Source organism: Clinocottus analis, unplaced genomic scaffold (genome assembly GCF_023055335.1).
Source record: "Clinocottus analis isolate CAN_PGR_092001 unplaced genomic scaffold, fCliAna1.0.p SCAF_12, whole genome shotgun sequence".
NCBI lineage: Eukaryota > Metazoa > Chordata > Actinopteri > Perciformes > Cottidae > Clinocottus > Clinocottus analis.
The window spans coordinates 12,903,032-12,918,855 of NW_027175843.1; the positions used below are offsets into that span (position 1 = coordinate 12,903,032).

General features: G+C 42.8%; 1 protein-coding gene across 3 annotated transcripts in view; it reads right to left on the reverse strand.

Annotated features, from left to right (window-relative positions):
* map3k13 (mitogen-activated protein kinase kinase kinase 13) overlaps positions 1–15,584 on the reverse strand; it is a 28,481-nt gene extending 12,897 nt beyond the window's left edge. The window contains exons 1-2 of one of the 3 annotated variants that reach the window (XM_068572544.1): positions 15,455–15,513; positions 5,855–5,933 (exon numbers count right to left, since the gene is read on the reverse strand). The gene's annotated coding sequence lies outside the window, so the exon portion shown is untranslated. Of the gene's footprint in view, positions 1–4,862; positions 4,942–5,038; positions 5,099–5,854; positions 5,934–15,454 lie in introns of those variants that run through there. The other 2 variants (XM_068572543.1, XM_068572545.1) reach the window with 2 other exon arrangements.
* Between the last annotated feature and the right edge of the window lie 240 nt (positions 15,585–15,824).

A 15,824-nucleotide genomic window follows, 5' to 3' on the forward strand; every position in this document is an offset into this window, starting at 1 on the left:
TTGGAGCTGGGCTACTGACGTGGGCCGCAGAGGGCGGATGTGGTCGGCTGGACAGAAACGCTCAAATTCAGACACAAGCCTGCACACACAGCAACCCCTATAAGCCAACAAAACTGATTAAACGACAGAGCACATTTTGACAGAAAAACTGATGCCTTTCAACCTTTTATTATTTTTGACCTATTTTTGACTCTCTCTCTGCCCAGTCAGTCTCTTTCTTCTTCCCGAACAGGCAGAGTCAGACTAAGCCTCCGCATCTGTATCTCACGCAAAGAAGAGGAAAACGAACCTCTTACTCTTCCCCATTAATCTCTAATGGAAGATGTCTATGTGCATAGAATCCAATGAATAATGTCTGGGCCTCATCAAGAAAGGGCCCAGGGTTTCATTTACACAGTCATTTATTTACAGGACTTTCCGAAAGTGCCATGACTGGGCAAAAGAACACACCGACTGTCCCTCTCAAGTTCAATTTGTTACATGCTTGTATAAAGTACACAATGCTTCAGTAAAGGAAACAATGCTGATGCTCAGCACAGAGGGTAAAAAGAATAAAGAGGGGGAGAGAGAGAGAGCTAAAGAGAGAGAGAAATTATCAAGGACTGATCCTTTAATCCCTCTACAGGGCTCTAGAGACAAGCTTGTACAAACACAGACCCTATTCATCCCTCCCCCTCCATATATCCTCTAAACACTTCCTGTAATTTTCTTGCCTCTCAAACGCAACTTGATGTCAATAACCAACAGCATTGTGCATCACGACAAATACATCTTTAGCATATGAGCACACTTATAGGCGTGGAGCCACTTGGCAGAGAAAAACCTCACTGATATTGTTACTGTCCATGCTTTATGACTGTGTGTGTTTAAGGAGCAGCTGGTGGTGCAGGAGGATCAGGTTCTGAGACACACATACACACCAGGGGCGTGTCTGGCAGGATCCATTAATCCCAATACTCCCAGCAATTCTCTAGGGGAAGGATTTTTGTTTTTTGTGTGTCTCAGCAAATGGCAACATGGTTGTTTAGTTAGTGTGTAGACAAACTCTAAGTTCATAAAAGCAGTTGGGCATTCACAAAATACGAATGCAGCAACAAACAGTCCTTTAACAAACACAGAGGCACACATTGCATTCATGCTCACACTCACACAGTAGCAGTAGCAGCATCATCTGTTTCTCCATCACTCTGCTCCTCATTAAGGGAAGTCCTGCTGGGCCCCATAGGGGGAACCTCCCTTTAGGTGACAGCTGCGCCACCGACAAAGAACCAATTTAGCCGCTATACAACCTCATCATTCACACATCACCATGTCAACACAGAATCTATCCTGACCTTCTGGTGCCAGTCACACTCACTCTCATCCAACACTCAGGTTTGGAGAGGTTAAAGGAGCGATGCAGGTCCATTAAGCGTGTCACACACAGAAAAAGCAGAATAGTGAAGCTTTTAAAAAACACTATCTTTAAAGTGAGCAGTGGGTAAACCATCTAGAATATTATCTTGCATTAATCAGAATACATTGTACAAAGTGCATGTTATAGCTCATAACCTCAACAGAATATAGGTAGAAACCTCATAAGCAACCAACACCTCCAGCTGATTTATAATTCACCCGACTTTCATAATATTAGACAGCTGAGGCCTAAAGAGACGTATGACTGCAGTACACTGAGTGAGGAAAAACATATTTGCTTCAAACTACATGGACCGATTCTATTCCCGACCTCTTCTCTTAAAACAAACAATGAATGTGAGAGCAGCGCATGGCTCCGCCAAGCACCTCAAATAACCAATAAAGGAAAAGGTTTAGAGCAAAAACTAAATAAACTTGACAGATTCAAGAGTCTCTTACCATCAGTAGGTCTGGAGTCTCTACAGTCTGAACTACATGTGACCATCTGTTATTCTGGGTCACAGGTCAACAGCTGAACTCTGGTATTTGTACTTCTTTCCCGTGTCAATGCAGACTATGGACTTTTATGGCTAGTGTTCATCGTGCGAGTAAACAATGTTATAGCAAAGGCCACTGCTCATAGTAGGTCTTCGTCATCGAAGGCAGACAGAATTATAACATATTTAGAAATATGAGCGTCGCCTTCAGAGAACTCGGAAACAAGACCGTGCCAACACAGCCACCCAGTTCTGATTTGATTGTCGGGATGTGGGCCGATGTCTAAATCAGCTTTCCCTCGCTACCATGGCCATGAGTACTGCCAGAAGGGATTGGGCAGCCTTATGTAGGTGGGTGAAAGTAATCTGCTGGTGCGGGCACAGCGTTGAGGGGAAAATAAACACATTTTGGCACAGCGTTCAGGCATCTGCCGTCACATGGCTGACATTTCCCTATAATCTCTCTTTCTTCATAGTCTGATTCCCTCTGGTGACTCACCTGAACTGACTAAAATACCTGGAGTAAGAAGCAGGACACAGAACAATAAACTCTGCCTGCCTACCTGCCTGCTCAGGGTTTGACTGTGGTGTCCCTGGGCAAATAGAAACAAGGTCAAAGCTGCTCCGGTTAAGGCCACAGGGAAAGTGCCAGGTGCGATCACCTGCTTTGTTGTGAAGGAGAGATTTCTCAGAGAGAGGAGGAGGCGGTCAGATGGATGAATGAAACCGCCAGAGAGCCGACTGATAAGAGGATGAAAGTGCAAAAACAAAACAGCTACACTTTGCCTTTTCCTTCTGAAGTCCAAAACATCAAAGTCTGACTGTGCGGTTTCCTTGTTCGTCAGTGAGCTCAACAAACAGAACTTAGCTGACCAACACATTCTCGAGAAACACACTACAATTCAGGGTTAACGCGGCTGTGAATCATTAGCACTCCAAACACACACGCATAACTTGTTCCTCAAATAGCCTCAGCCAGTGCCAGCCAGAACTGGAGAAAATAAATAACTGAAGGAAAGAGTGCGCGCCATCGACACGTCACACACTCTCCCTCCAGCTTAACTCTCCCAGCCTCTCAGTAAGGCTGTAGCCAGCACTGCTACCACAACACACAGCCTCTTAAATCTTTAACTTCACACATATTCTGCTCTGAAAAGCTCAAAGGGCTTCAATATCTTTACTTTTATCTTTTGAGTAAAGCAGACTCTTTGTTCCCAGCAAAGATTGGTGATACAGCTTTACACAGTTCTATTAATGAATGCTAACCAGATCCATTCGGGAGATGATGAATGCAAACAGACAGAAAGGGATGGTGGGTCCAAGGAGACAGTGGAGGGACAGAACGGCTCAGAGGAAAGTCGAAGGAGAAAAGCAGATTAGGGAGACAGAAAAGAAAATGGGGAGTAATGAAGAAAGAAGATAGCGAGGAACATTTTGTTGCTGGAAACTGAAAAGAAATGAGCGACGGACACAAAGGAGAAAGAGAAACTGCCTTTCTGCTGCTGTTGTAGCTGCTTGCGGCATGATACTGTACTGACCACGCTCCAATGGGAAAGACTCCCAGAGCGACAACAAAGGACACAAGAGGAGCCGGCTCCATGTGAACTGGGCCTGTCTACCCTGCACGGCCAGGAGACAGCAGCGCACACACACACACACACACACACACACACACACACACACACACACAAACACACACACACACACACACACACACACACACCAGAGCAGCTGCTGCCACAACAATCCCCCTTGTGCTCTTTTAATAGGGACAGCCTGCCTGCACCGCCAACAAGGGCCGAGGAGACAGACAAACACACAAAAAGTGACACAACAGACAAACACCCATATTGCAGGAGACCGGCTGTGACCGACGCCATTTTAATGGTCGCAATATCAAAATACAAGACAGCTACAGCGCAAAAGAAATGGGGCATGTCAGGTTTAAAAAAAGGAAAAGTGGGTGTTGTACTACATGTCCTTTCTTCTGCCTAAAAACAGGCTCCCACTGCAGGAAGCCTGGAAATCAATACACATTAGTGCTTGTATTAGCTCCTGCAACATGAACCTCATCTATGTTTTAATATTTAATCTGGTGACCTATGTTAGACATCCTAGAAATAAAATCCAAATGGCAAACTCTCCATGGATATAAATATGCAGTCATTATTTTTAACACTCTGTTGAGAATGGATGGATGGATGGAGCTCTTTCCTTCTCTTCCTGCTCCTCCTCCTCCTCCTCCTCCCACCTAAAGCCCGGCTGCCGGCTACTCATCCTGTGCAGTTACATAAACATGTTTAGTAGCAGAGGACAGAGGTGGGTACATACATACACAGAGTAGAATAAAGAGACTGATGAATACGCAATTTGAGGGGAGAGAAGTCAAATATGGTGAAGATGGACAAAAAGAGAGGCAGAGTTAAAGACAAAACCTGGAGTGGAGAGTGAATTTGTTTATGGCACATACGGGAAAAGCCTGTGGCTGTGCGCAATACACGTGTGTCCCAGAAAGGTCTGCTCTCTCTGACCACCAGCTTTATAATGCCTCAGAGTATCATCTGGCTGCTCTGTCAGGAGGTGGAGGGCGGGGGTTCTGTTGGTGTATACCTTTACCTACATCTCAACCTGTCCTTCAGAGGGCACGGAGACGTACTGCATCAAAAAGCAGCAGCAGCAGCAGCATCACCGCTGAGCCTAAAATAGCTCCCACACGCACCGACGCACGACCGCTCGACACACTCCTGCAGCACTGCTACTGAACAAACACTGACACAGCTGATCCACGTACAGTACAAACAGCACACGCACATAATTGAATGTCTACCTACACACACACACACACGCACATAAAATAAGTACACTCAAAGAAAACAATATATAAAACACACTTGCAAGCAGAATAACCTCCTCATCACACAGTTTCTACTGAGATGAAAAGCAAAGACACAGCATCAGCAGATTACTCACAGCAGACAGAGCTCAGATTCATGGTCCTCGCACAGCTCTGAGGCAAGGATGGAGAAAAGCCGGCAGGAAAGAGGCTGAACTGACAGTCAAGATGAAGAAAAAAAAGGCTAGTAAAGCATGGATAGAGGGAGACAGAGGCTGGAGAGTGACGGACATTCCTCTAACTCCCGCAGCACCTGGGATGTGAGTGGGTGGCTGGTAGCGTCACCCGGTCGCTGAAGACCTGCTCACGTCACACTTTTCATGAATGGAGCTGTCTGACGCAGAGAGGACGCGGCTCAAAGAGCAGGGGAGGCGGGAGGTGCGGGAGGGGTGGAGCCTCCTTCACAGACTCAGAGAGGAGGAGTAAAGAGAGATGAAGAGGAGAGGAGAAGAAAAGGAGGAGGGGGAGATGTATTTCAAAGCAGCACCAGCTGGGAACAGCAGGTTAGGCTGCAGTGGCATCTCTGTAAGTAGGACAGACGGTTTCTGCACAAGAGAAAATCCCTTTGTATAAAAATCAGTATTCACTTCTCGCGATGCTGGTTGCATTAAAATTGCACATGACTGCACAGTGTATGCTGTACTCAAGCATGACTGTACATTTCTGACAAAAGATTTCATTCGGTTCAGAGCTGCACTTGTAGTCAAATAAACTCTGAAGTTGTGCTTTCTCTTGGTAGGCAAAGATGTACTTGACTGCTGTTTTCATGGAAAACCACATTTCAGCATGTGTTTGTACTAAACAGCTAAATTTGGCCAGGTTTCTCAAGATGCATAACACTCAAATCTCAAAGACAGAAGTCCATACTCAGGAGGAATAAGAAAGTTCGAGCTTCAGGGCTGAAGGACTACGGCATTCAGAGACAAATTAAAAGGTCAGATGCAGAAAGTCAGAAGAACCGCTCTTTTAGCTCGACAGAAGGTAATTTAATGTCTCTCACTATGTACTAAAGTAAAACCACTTCATTCAGCCATTTAGCTTTTGTCTGCAGGTGTGTACACGTACTGACCCGTCAGGTGGTCTCTGAGCATCTCATAGGTTTACGAAGTGTGGTCAGGACTCAGGTTCGGATCCGTCTTACTCTTCACCTACATCAACACACACAGAGGTTCCTAATTGAGTGTCACGTAAATCAAGTACAGACAGAGGACTGGTATGAATGAAGATGCATGAGTCCATACTATAAAATTAAAAAGCTAACAAAAGGTATCTGCAACTTTTTCAGGGTGACATTAAGAAAAATGGTTGAGTCATCAGATAGTGTGTGTGTGTGTGTGTATATATATATATATATATATATATATATATATATATATATATATATATATATATATATATATACACACACACAGTGGTGACGACAGTGATTGAGAATAAGTGCTACCAGAGGGGGTATATCAGAAAAGACAGATTGAGAGTACAAGGAAAGGCTCGGGGAACAGATGCTCCACCCTACCTTCTCTTCAAAGGCCCAAACCTCTGGGGCAGATAAAGATGGGGAAGGAGTAGTCGGAATGTAATGATGCATGGTGGGTTGGGGGGTTGGGAAATTGAAGCAGCATTGTGAAATCTCCATCCTCAGGCCACACCCCGGCGGGGCTACCAGAGGGTGGGGGGGGGGGGGGGGTCCGGTATCCCAGGGTGAGGCTGAGGGGGAGACTTCCAAACACAGCCTATAAATGGCGTGAAATGACAGCCAAATGAGTCACGGTACAGATGGCCGAGGACGCAGGCTCCAATGGGCCTGACGTTAGGGAATGGCGAGTGTGTTAAGCTGATAGTCGGACCCGTGAAAACCGCACCTTTGTGATGCAAAGTGCAAAATTAAGACAATGTTGAGGATTCACTTGACCTTGAGGAGAACAAGAGTGGGTGTCAGTTGGAATTACTATTCTTGCCACGTTGCTGGAGACACGCTCTTGTGAACACTGCAAACATAAAAACACAGCAGGGGAACTCCCAAAAATATAGTTCTAGATTAATATTTGCAAGAGAGATAGAGAGGCATTGGGTATCCATAGGAGCATGGAGTTGAAATACCTGAACTGTTTGCTTAGTGAGAACATCTAGCTTTGCTCAATGGCTGAAATTCCAAAGGTCAGCAGATCACAAGCCTGTGGGCTCACAAGGAAACAAGCAAAGCCAAATGAAACCTTCCCCCTCAAGTGTTCTTTAGTGGAAAAGAAACACTTTTAAAGCCAAGAGAACAAATTCAGTTTTGATGTTCATATTGCATAGGAGGGCAAAGCCAAATTATGCTCTATATTTCTGTCAAAAAACATTTAAAAAAAATATTTACTGCAATACCAACTAAAACTTCTCCCTCTATCAATAAGTGGTATCGTGTCTCACAAAAGCATGACATTTAATAGTCTCAAAGCATATCTGATCTAATATTAGCAGTGACATGACATTATCAGTTTGTTGTGTCTTTGCAGTGTTAAGTCAAACATTACCACTTAAAGAGGCTTTCTAGTTTGTTAAATATGTAGTTCACTTTTCACAAAGTGGTAGATTTGAACACATATTTATTATGTTTACTTTAAACTCATCGAAACAGTATTCATTTGTGAGGGCTTTCTACCCATCCATCGATTGAATAATGCATGAACAGTAATAAACCAACATAAAACAACTCATTTCAAAAACCCAAGCGGTTACAGTGATCCATGAAAGCTTGACGAGGCTTTGAGCTCAAGGTCATTCTCCCATTGCATTTCCTCAATCCTTCATTATTAAAACACATTTGAATTAATTTAACTTTAATTTAAAGTTTCAAATAACTTTTGATAGTGACAAGTAGGTCAGCTGAAATCTGAGGGTGTTCATTTTCCACTTTTATAACAGCTTCCTCAGGAAAATAAAACTGCCTTTGGGTATAATATCTCTTGATAAATGATCACCAACCAACCATCTGCCATATTTACTGTTTCTGGAACAAAAGAAAATGGATAAGCCGCCTGCCTGACTTCTTGAGGAGACGCTGTGCTTTGCCTCTATTTCCTAGTGTGCAGGTAAATGCTCTTCTCTGTAGCATGCCACTCCTTGTTATGCCACAGAGCTGTCCAATCTCGTGATTTTGTCAAACTCCAACATAAAACTAAATAAATTCAGTCATAACTTAATAGCACGAGCAGACAGCTCAGACATATGTCTTGAGCAAATATATATTTTGATTCAGCCATTGAGGACATTAGAACATTTTTGTAAAGTAAAATCAGAATCAATTTCCAGCAAAGTGAATAATTCAGGAAAGACTGCAAACTAACTAAAATTGAAATCCAAACAGGGCTCAGTGTCCAAACTTATGGTACTGTCAAACAAAGAATACAAAAAACATTGAATCGGCAATAAGAAAAAGCAGATAAAAGCAATAAATCTGAACTTTTCTCCAGCGGTGGCTAAAGCCTCCTGTTTGGTCTCCATCACCGGTACACATACATGATGCACAGCCCGGCAGTCCTCCATGGGCCCTGGCTCGCCTTCAAGTGCAACAGGGCTGTAAAGCACACTGGCTGAGCTCTGTTACACACACTCATTACTATTTCACCAGCAGCGGAACAACAGCACTGACAGCTCCTGTGTCCTCCGCATTAATAAGAGAAAAAGCACCATCGTAGTTTACCTTTACAATCTGCCATCGCATGCAGCAGCCAGGTATAGACACTTTGACTGACACACACAGACACAACACACACACACACACACGCACACACACACACACACGCACACACACACACCTATAATTACTATATTGGCTTATCAAACAATATTTTTATTCTCCTGTTGAGTTGACACGTTTGTTTACATAAGAATGTCACCACAAACATTAAAGTCAATAATGCCAGATAAAACAGAAAGGTTTTCCCTCCTTATAGGACTTTAGCATTGTGCACACATTGCACTCAACTAGTGTGTGCAATTAAACTGTCAATAAAAGGAAATCCAACCAGTTATGTGTACGTACATGTCGGTCCAAAGTATCATCGATTCTGTGTGAAATTGTCATAATTAGTGTATTAATTATTGAGTTCACGAGAATGGGACGGGCATGAGTTTAGAGTGACTTTGACCAGTAAATATCTAATCAGTTCAACAGGATGTTTTTGCGAAATGTGCACAATAGTGAGATAGACTAACCGAAAACCTAATGCCTCCAGCCACAGCTGTTGCATAAAAAATCCTTGCGATTAGGTGGAGTGTCCGTGTGTTGTTGTTCGGACTGTTTCCATGCTTTTACCAAATGTTGGTACCATCCTTAAATATATAAATCATGCATCCAAGAGCGAGCTTGTCAGCCGTTGGATAAAATGGAGTAATTGGAGAGAGGAAGTACGATGTATCAGGGAAATGCTCAAACTAATGAGTATAGATTGGTCCTTAATATGTTGACTTCATGCACAAGGATAAACCTGTTTGGATAAGATGGATGATAGAAACAGCTCGGCCTGGCTCATTGGTCAGTTTACAAAAGCAGGCATGGATGAGTGAGTCTTCCTCCCACAACAACCGCTGATTCTGAGAGACGGATAATGCTTGTGAGATTATCATGCTGAGCCCACCAACAACCCCACAGCCTGGCCAATCCACGCTGAGAGGAAATTACATAACAATGGCTGTTCATCACTTCTGCAGGATTCTGCCCGCACAACAAAACACAACATCTATCCTGGTTGCCTCTCTAACACAAGTTCAGTATAGACTGCCTGGTAATGCACCTGGTAATTCCAGGTGTGATTTATGGCATCGCAAGCCACAAATGCATTTCACAGCAGTCAGTCTTAGATAACATAACGTTTTATGACATCTCTACAACCTTCTTATGGCTAATTATTTTACGAAACAGAATTATAGTTGGAGGAAATTAACACGTGCTGGGATGTCATGTTCACATACAGTTCACCTGCTTCTTTCACATCCCTGAATGGAGGCTGTAAGAAAGAGTGGGTGGCAGTATGGTGGACTGCCTGGGATCTCAACTGTGTAGCTGGTGGTGTATGAAGCTGCTGCTACTCGCTGGAGTGAGAGGTTAGACGAATAAGTGAGGTTTTACATAAAGAGAGGGGAGGAGACGGCAGAGCAGAGCATACACTGGACATAAAGTCTGTCGATGCTCCAGTTCAACATTAGTTTGAGTAGCACATTAACACCTCGTCTTTGACTAAGAGAATTGATTCTAGACAAGAATAACTCATGGTCATATAAGAACGCATTATACTATGATCTACGAGTGACGGTGCGTCCCTTTTATTCAGATGTTATTCTACAGATGTACAGTGGTTGTAGATACTGGCATACACGCACACGTACACACACACATTGTATGACTTGTGCATGTGCTCTGGTTCTTGCTCCTCCACTCGTGTGTGTTAATATGCTCCCCATGAGGCGCTGCAGGCTGCGGTAATTATAGATGCTCGGTTAGCAGACGCATCACAAGAGAGAAGTACATTTACAGCCATGTGCAGTTGCTTGAATACTGTACAGTGCACACAAACCAAAGTATACACGCCACACACACACGCACACAAACACATACACACACACACACTACCAAAACATTGTAGATGATTGTATGGAAACGTGTCATTGACATTAACTGCATATTCATCAAACTTTCTCATTCAAAATGGCTCTTTTGTAAGAGTTTTTCAGGTTTTTTTGATACACTTCATATAAATAATGTATCATTTTCCCCTCCTAACTAATCCAGAGCCAGTAGACACAGAACACTCTCAAAGTTCATCAACCATTACTCCAGGAAGTAAAGCCCGCACAATATTAGCAGCAAAGCCCAAGCCCACTTAGGGTTCAACAATGCTTAGTTAATCTACCCCGCCTCACAGTCAAAACTGTGTAATACCCCAGCCCAAATATAAAGACACGTTGGACTTAACCCACTTCGAAACAGAATCTCAATGCTCAAACAGGCTGAGTGTGTCCATTAAACCCTTTTGGCAAACGACAACTCCATCTGTAGGAGAGCCAACAAAACGGAGGGGCCTGGAAGATGGGGGATGCGTACCTTCTTAATCAAGTTCAGTTGCCATTATTGACATTAAGTGGTCCAATATAGATGTTAGGATGGAGGCAGGAGCTCAGCCAGTGTCATTACAGAAATGTCATTCAAAAGGAGGGAAGGGAGGAGAGGACCTGAGGCAGCGGAGGATGAGAAAGGGTGAGTGAGTACAAAGAGGGACAGAGGAAGAAGGGGGCTAGACATTCATGTTCACATCCTTTCGACCAACATTTTTTTTCTTTTTACTCAACTGCCCTTGAATAGCTGTGCTACATGCCATGTGAACATCCAGCACATAAACCAATGGCATGTCTATTTTTAACAGGCATTCATTGTAAATCGCACACTAAACCTGAGTGAGATTCTGAATGATGCACATTTTTTACTGTGTATTTAATAAACCATTTGTTCTGTTTAGGATTTCTGCTTGACAGACTGTTAATCATGTCAGAGCTGGCTGAGTTGACAACATATTACGTAGAGTAAAAGTGCATATTGCATTGAGTATCTCTGTGTGCCACACTTTGTGTCATATCGCCTTCTGGTTACATAAAAATTCCATTTGGCATTGAACATCACTAAGCCCAAATATAGCGCTAAATCAACATTATGGGTAATGTCAATTTTCCCAAAACACTAAAATAAGACACAATTGCACTTTGTTTTACTGTACAAATGCTTCAATAAATTGAGTTAACGCAACTAAAGAACCAAGCTGCAGATCCACAGTAGTGTTATTCTGCTTTGATTAGTCCTGCTGTCCCATTGTCATTAAAGCTGACAACAGAGTGAAGGAGATGTCAATCAAGCAGTCTAATCAACCAAAAGTGAAAGCACCTGTCGAGGTGAATTCTGATGAATGATATAATGGTCTATTTCTGTTGATTTTATGTCACACAGCAGTGCTGTTGTGTTTGCTTTTGCAACTAGACCCAAATCCATGTTGTTCATTTCAATGGCTGCACCTGGGAATGATGTGGTAATTGGCAAAGGAGTTTCATTTATTCTTCAAATGGTTTGCTGAAACAATGCTTTACCTCTTGCTTTGCTGCACATAGATTTAATGAAACAGCATGTTCTAAAACCTTTGAATTGTACTGCCCCGGCAATTTGACTGCTAATCTTTTCTCTGCTACAATCACCTACACTCTCATCAAATGTCATTTGCTATGCTCTCGCTGAGCTTTCCATCCAATCATTTTTATGTGAATTCCTATTTAGAAAAGCTGAGTGGATGCTACAACACCAGCATAACATTCCCCAGAGCGGTCAAACACACTGTTGCACTGGAAAGGAAACTGCCTTCAAAGAGACCCGTTTTCATCGCGTCTGTCATCATCTTCTTGCTTTGTAAGCAACATACACACACAAGCTGTTAGGAGCTCAGACAGAACAACCTGCCCAACAGCGGAAAGATCGAAGCAGCCACGCTCTCTTTCACCATGCTTTTATCTGGACATTGGAGCTTGGTGCTCTGGTTGACGCTGTTTATCCAGCTGAAACCCACCGAATTAACTTTCTATGTGCTGGCACATTTGTCACACTGGTTTTAAATTCCCTCGATTGTGGAATCCAACGATTATGCAAAATAGTAAATTAATCGCAATGAGGAGATTATGTAATAATTGCAACGGGCCGAGGAGTAACTAATGAAGAGAAAATTACTCTCTCAAACATAAACCTTTTAAATCTGACAAAAGGCTACTTTTTTCACATTACATCTATAACGGTTGTAATATAATAATTGATCTTCATCAGGGGCAGCACACTGATGACGATGACATGTGTATTGTTGTTTTATCTTATGAAACAACAATACACATGTCAGAAAAGAGCTTATTCATTAAGCCTGATGGGACATTATACTGACTGGAGTCACCGCTGTATGAATACGACCCAAAACAAACAGGCCGAGTCTCCGGGGTTGGGATTACCGAGATCAGACCAGCTGCGAGGCTACACATGTCAATTACATAAATACAGCTTCCTGTCTCCACATCGTCATCAGGACCGCCCCCTTTGACGCTTTGCACTACGTGGTATTCAAAACTGTGATACTCAAGAGACGCAGATAGTCTTGACACACGGACAAACCATGTTGCCATGCAACAGCATCATGTCAGCATAGTGTTGTATTATTGTCAAGAAATCCCATGAACAAAAACAAAAAAACAAACGTGCATCTTTCAATACTCCCCACTATCCTGTGGCGCTCTGGTGTTTGAAGTGGCTTCGTCGGTCTACGCGCCTTGCACGTTGCTCAACAGGAGCGTCTCCTTTTTTTATATTTTCCTCATGACTGCCCTCCATCGTGGTGGTGCCGTGTGGCTCCGTGGGTCGGGTGTCTGCTGCGGAGTGGGTGTCTGCTGTCCACACATGGTGGACTGTATGAACGCGCCATGTATTGAGTGGGTCAGTCTGTGACAGTAACTCCAGGGACACTTTTTTCCCCCAATCCGCCCGTGATGTGGACTATACGGCACTCACAGAAGACCTAGGTCTAAAACGCACGGCCCGCCACTGGTGTGGGCTGAGCAAAAACAAAGTACAATTCTCCTATTTATGGTAATAAAGGAACGTTAAATTGCACTCCCTTCGGTGTTAAATGTCTTTATAAAAAGAGTTCTTCCTGTATATAATACAACAACAAAAGAGCTTGAAAAGGCCCAACTGGGCCTTACTAGTCACTCATGTTTGCTGTAAACCTGGTGTCTCCGTGCCGTAGTTAAGAACACCAGAGAGGTGTAGCTTTCAACACACTGTTAGTGGGGGACCACATTTGGCTGATTGGGGCCCAAGTGTGTGACCTGTAACTGCACCACAGACGAGCAGCAGTTACAAAAGAGGTGCCGCCATCAGTGACACACATGGACACTTACTGGAAATGTCACGCTCAGCACAATGAGGGTGGAACATGATGCTGCCGGCGTGACAGTGCACAGCATCCACCGCTCAGACATGGAACCGCTGAGTGACTGTCAGAGTATGGGACCGAAATGAACTGTTGTGACATGAAAGACGGGTGAATGATTGTGTGCGATTTGTTTCAGATGTCGGCTGAGAGCTGCTCACGGAGAACACGCAGGGTGAGATGTTACCAGTTCCACATCTATCGCATCACCAGTTAATTAGGTTAGGTACGCCTCGCAAAAAGTAATACTACAACAATAGTCCTGCAACACATCACTCCTTGATGAAAAGTAGGATTTTTTTTTGTAAAAAACTGTTTTATGTTGTTAATTTAACTCTGCAGTTTCTGACAGGAGTATCGAGTCAGACTCAACTCATGAATCTCGTGCCTTTAGAATCATCTCAATAAAACACAAAAAGCTGACATTGACAATCACATCACTGACTTCCAGTTAGGTTTGAATTTTTTGACTTGATATCCTCCTCAAGCCAAAAGATGGAATTTATATTATAAAAAATCTGTGCAGCCAATCAACGTGTTCCAAACACATTATTTGAGTTGGAAAGTGAGGGAACATGCAAAACATGTGGCTCAGTAATGACAAATAATCACAGGAGTAATAAGACCAACCTGATCCTTTTGGTTTTAAACCTTATAAAGTGTATATAAAGTAAACTATAAAGTATAACTACTTTTAAAGGGCAATCTTTCTTTTATAATACAATCTCTATTTGTGTAATAACATTACATTTATTAAGGGTGTATAATTACTTGTTTATGACTTGGATTTGTCTTAGGACATCATAAAGTAAGACTCAGGACAAACAACATGCAGATCAAATATAGTGCAATATACTAAGAGGGGCATATAATAGTCAGTCTCCCCTAAATGATATAAATGGGGTGGACAATTTATTAGAAACACTGCTTATTGTGATGCAATCCAAACTACAGCCTCAAAAATGACGACAGGGTTTAACATAAAACTGTTGAAATAAGAGCTGAACATTATACCTTTAATGGAGGCGGGGTTGTTGTGAGAATGTATTAGTTAAAGCCAAGTGTAACTAACACACTAAAGTGAGATCAAGTAATAGTGTAGTCGTGCATTGAAAAGACAGGATATTAACTCACTAAAGGAGCCAAAGGATCCAGGATCTTTTTCACTCTTTTTTTAGCCACGTAGTCAAAAATACTAAACAAAGTGTTACACTATAATCTAGCCTCCTCTCCTGCAGCAGCACACAGCAGCCTATAATGTACTGCTTCTCCTGGTTAAAGTATTTTTCTAGTACAATAATCAGCAAGATGGTCCACTTGATTGCACAAAGAAGGCAAAACAACAACAACAATTCAAACCTTTTAACGCTTGTATGCTCGAGACATTATAGGCGCTGCTTCACTCCTAGTTACTCAAACTAGAGGTGTCGTCTGTCTCTGTTGACACCGAGGTGTTATAGGTGTGGAACAACTCGCTCATAAACTGCATGAACAGTTGAGGTTTCTCAGTCCACCGTAGTCTGAGTAGTACTGCATAACGTTACACACTGGAGCTCCGCTGGCAGCACACTTAACGATAGCTTCATCAAACCAAACAGTTTCTCGACAAACAATGTACACGAGAAGTGTTTTAATGTCTTTATCTCTCGATAAATGTCAGACAAAATTAAGAATATTACCGTTAAGCTCCGCTGAATCTCTCAGAGACGTCCGACTTCTCTCTACCCATGTCTCTCTTGCTCTCCCTGTCCCTCTCTGTCTGTCTGTCCATCGTGAATCGTCCAATCCCATACTATGCTTTTGTGAGTGTGCTACGTCACTTCCGGACACTCTCCGGTCCGTGTACCTGAGAACCGCTTTCATAATCAAAGATCGTGTATTAGAAAACAAGTCCTTCATATCTCTTTTTATTTATTGTTATATTCTTAAAGTAGAAAATGTATAACATCTGTAAGTAATATAATTGTCATTAGTTGTTGGCTCTGTAGAAAACAAATAACGCAATATACAGAACCTAATAAAGACAAAACAAAACATTAAAGAATAGCT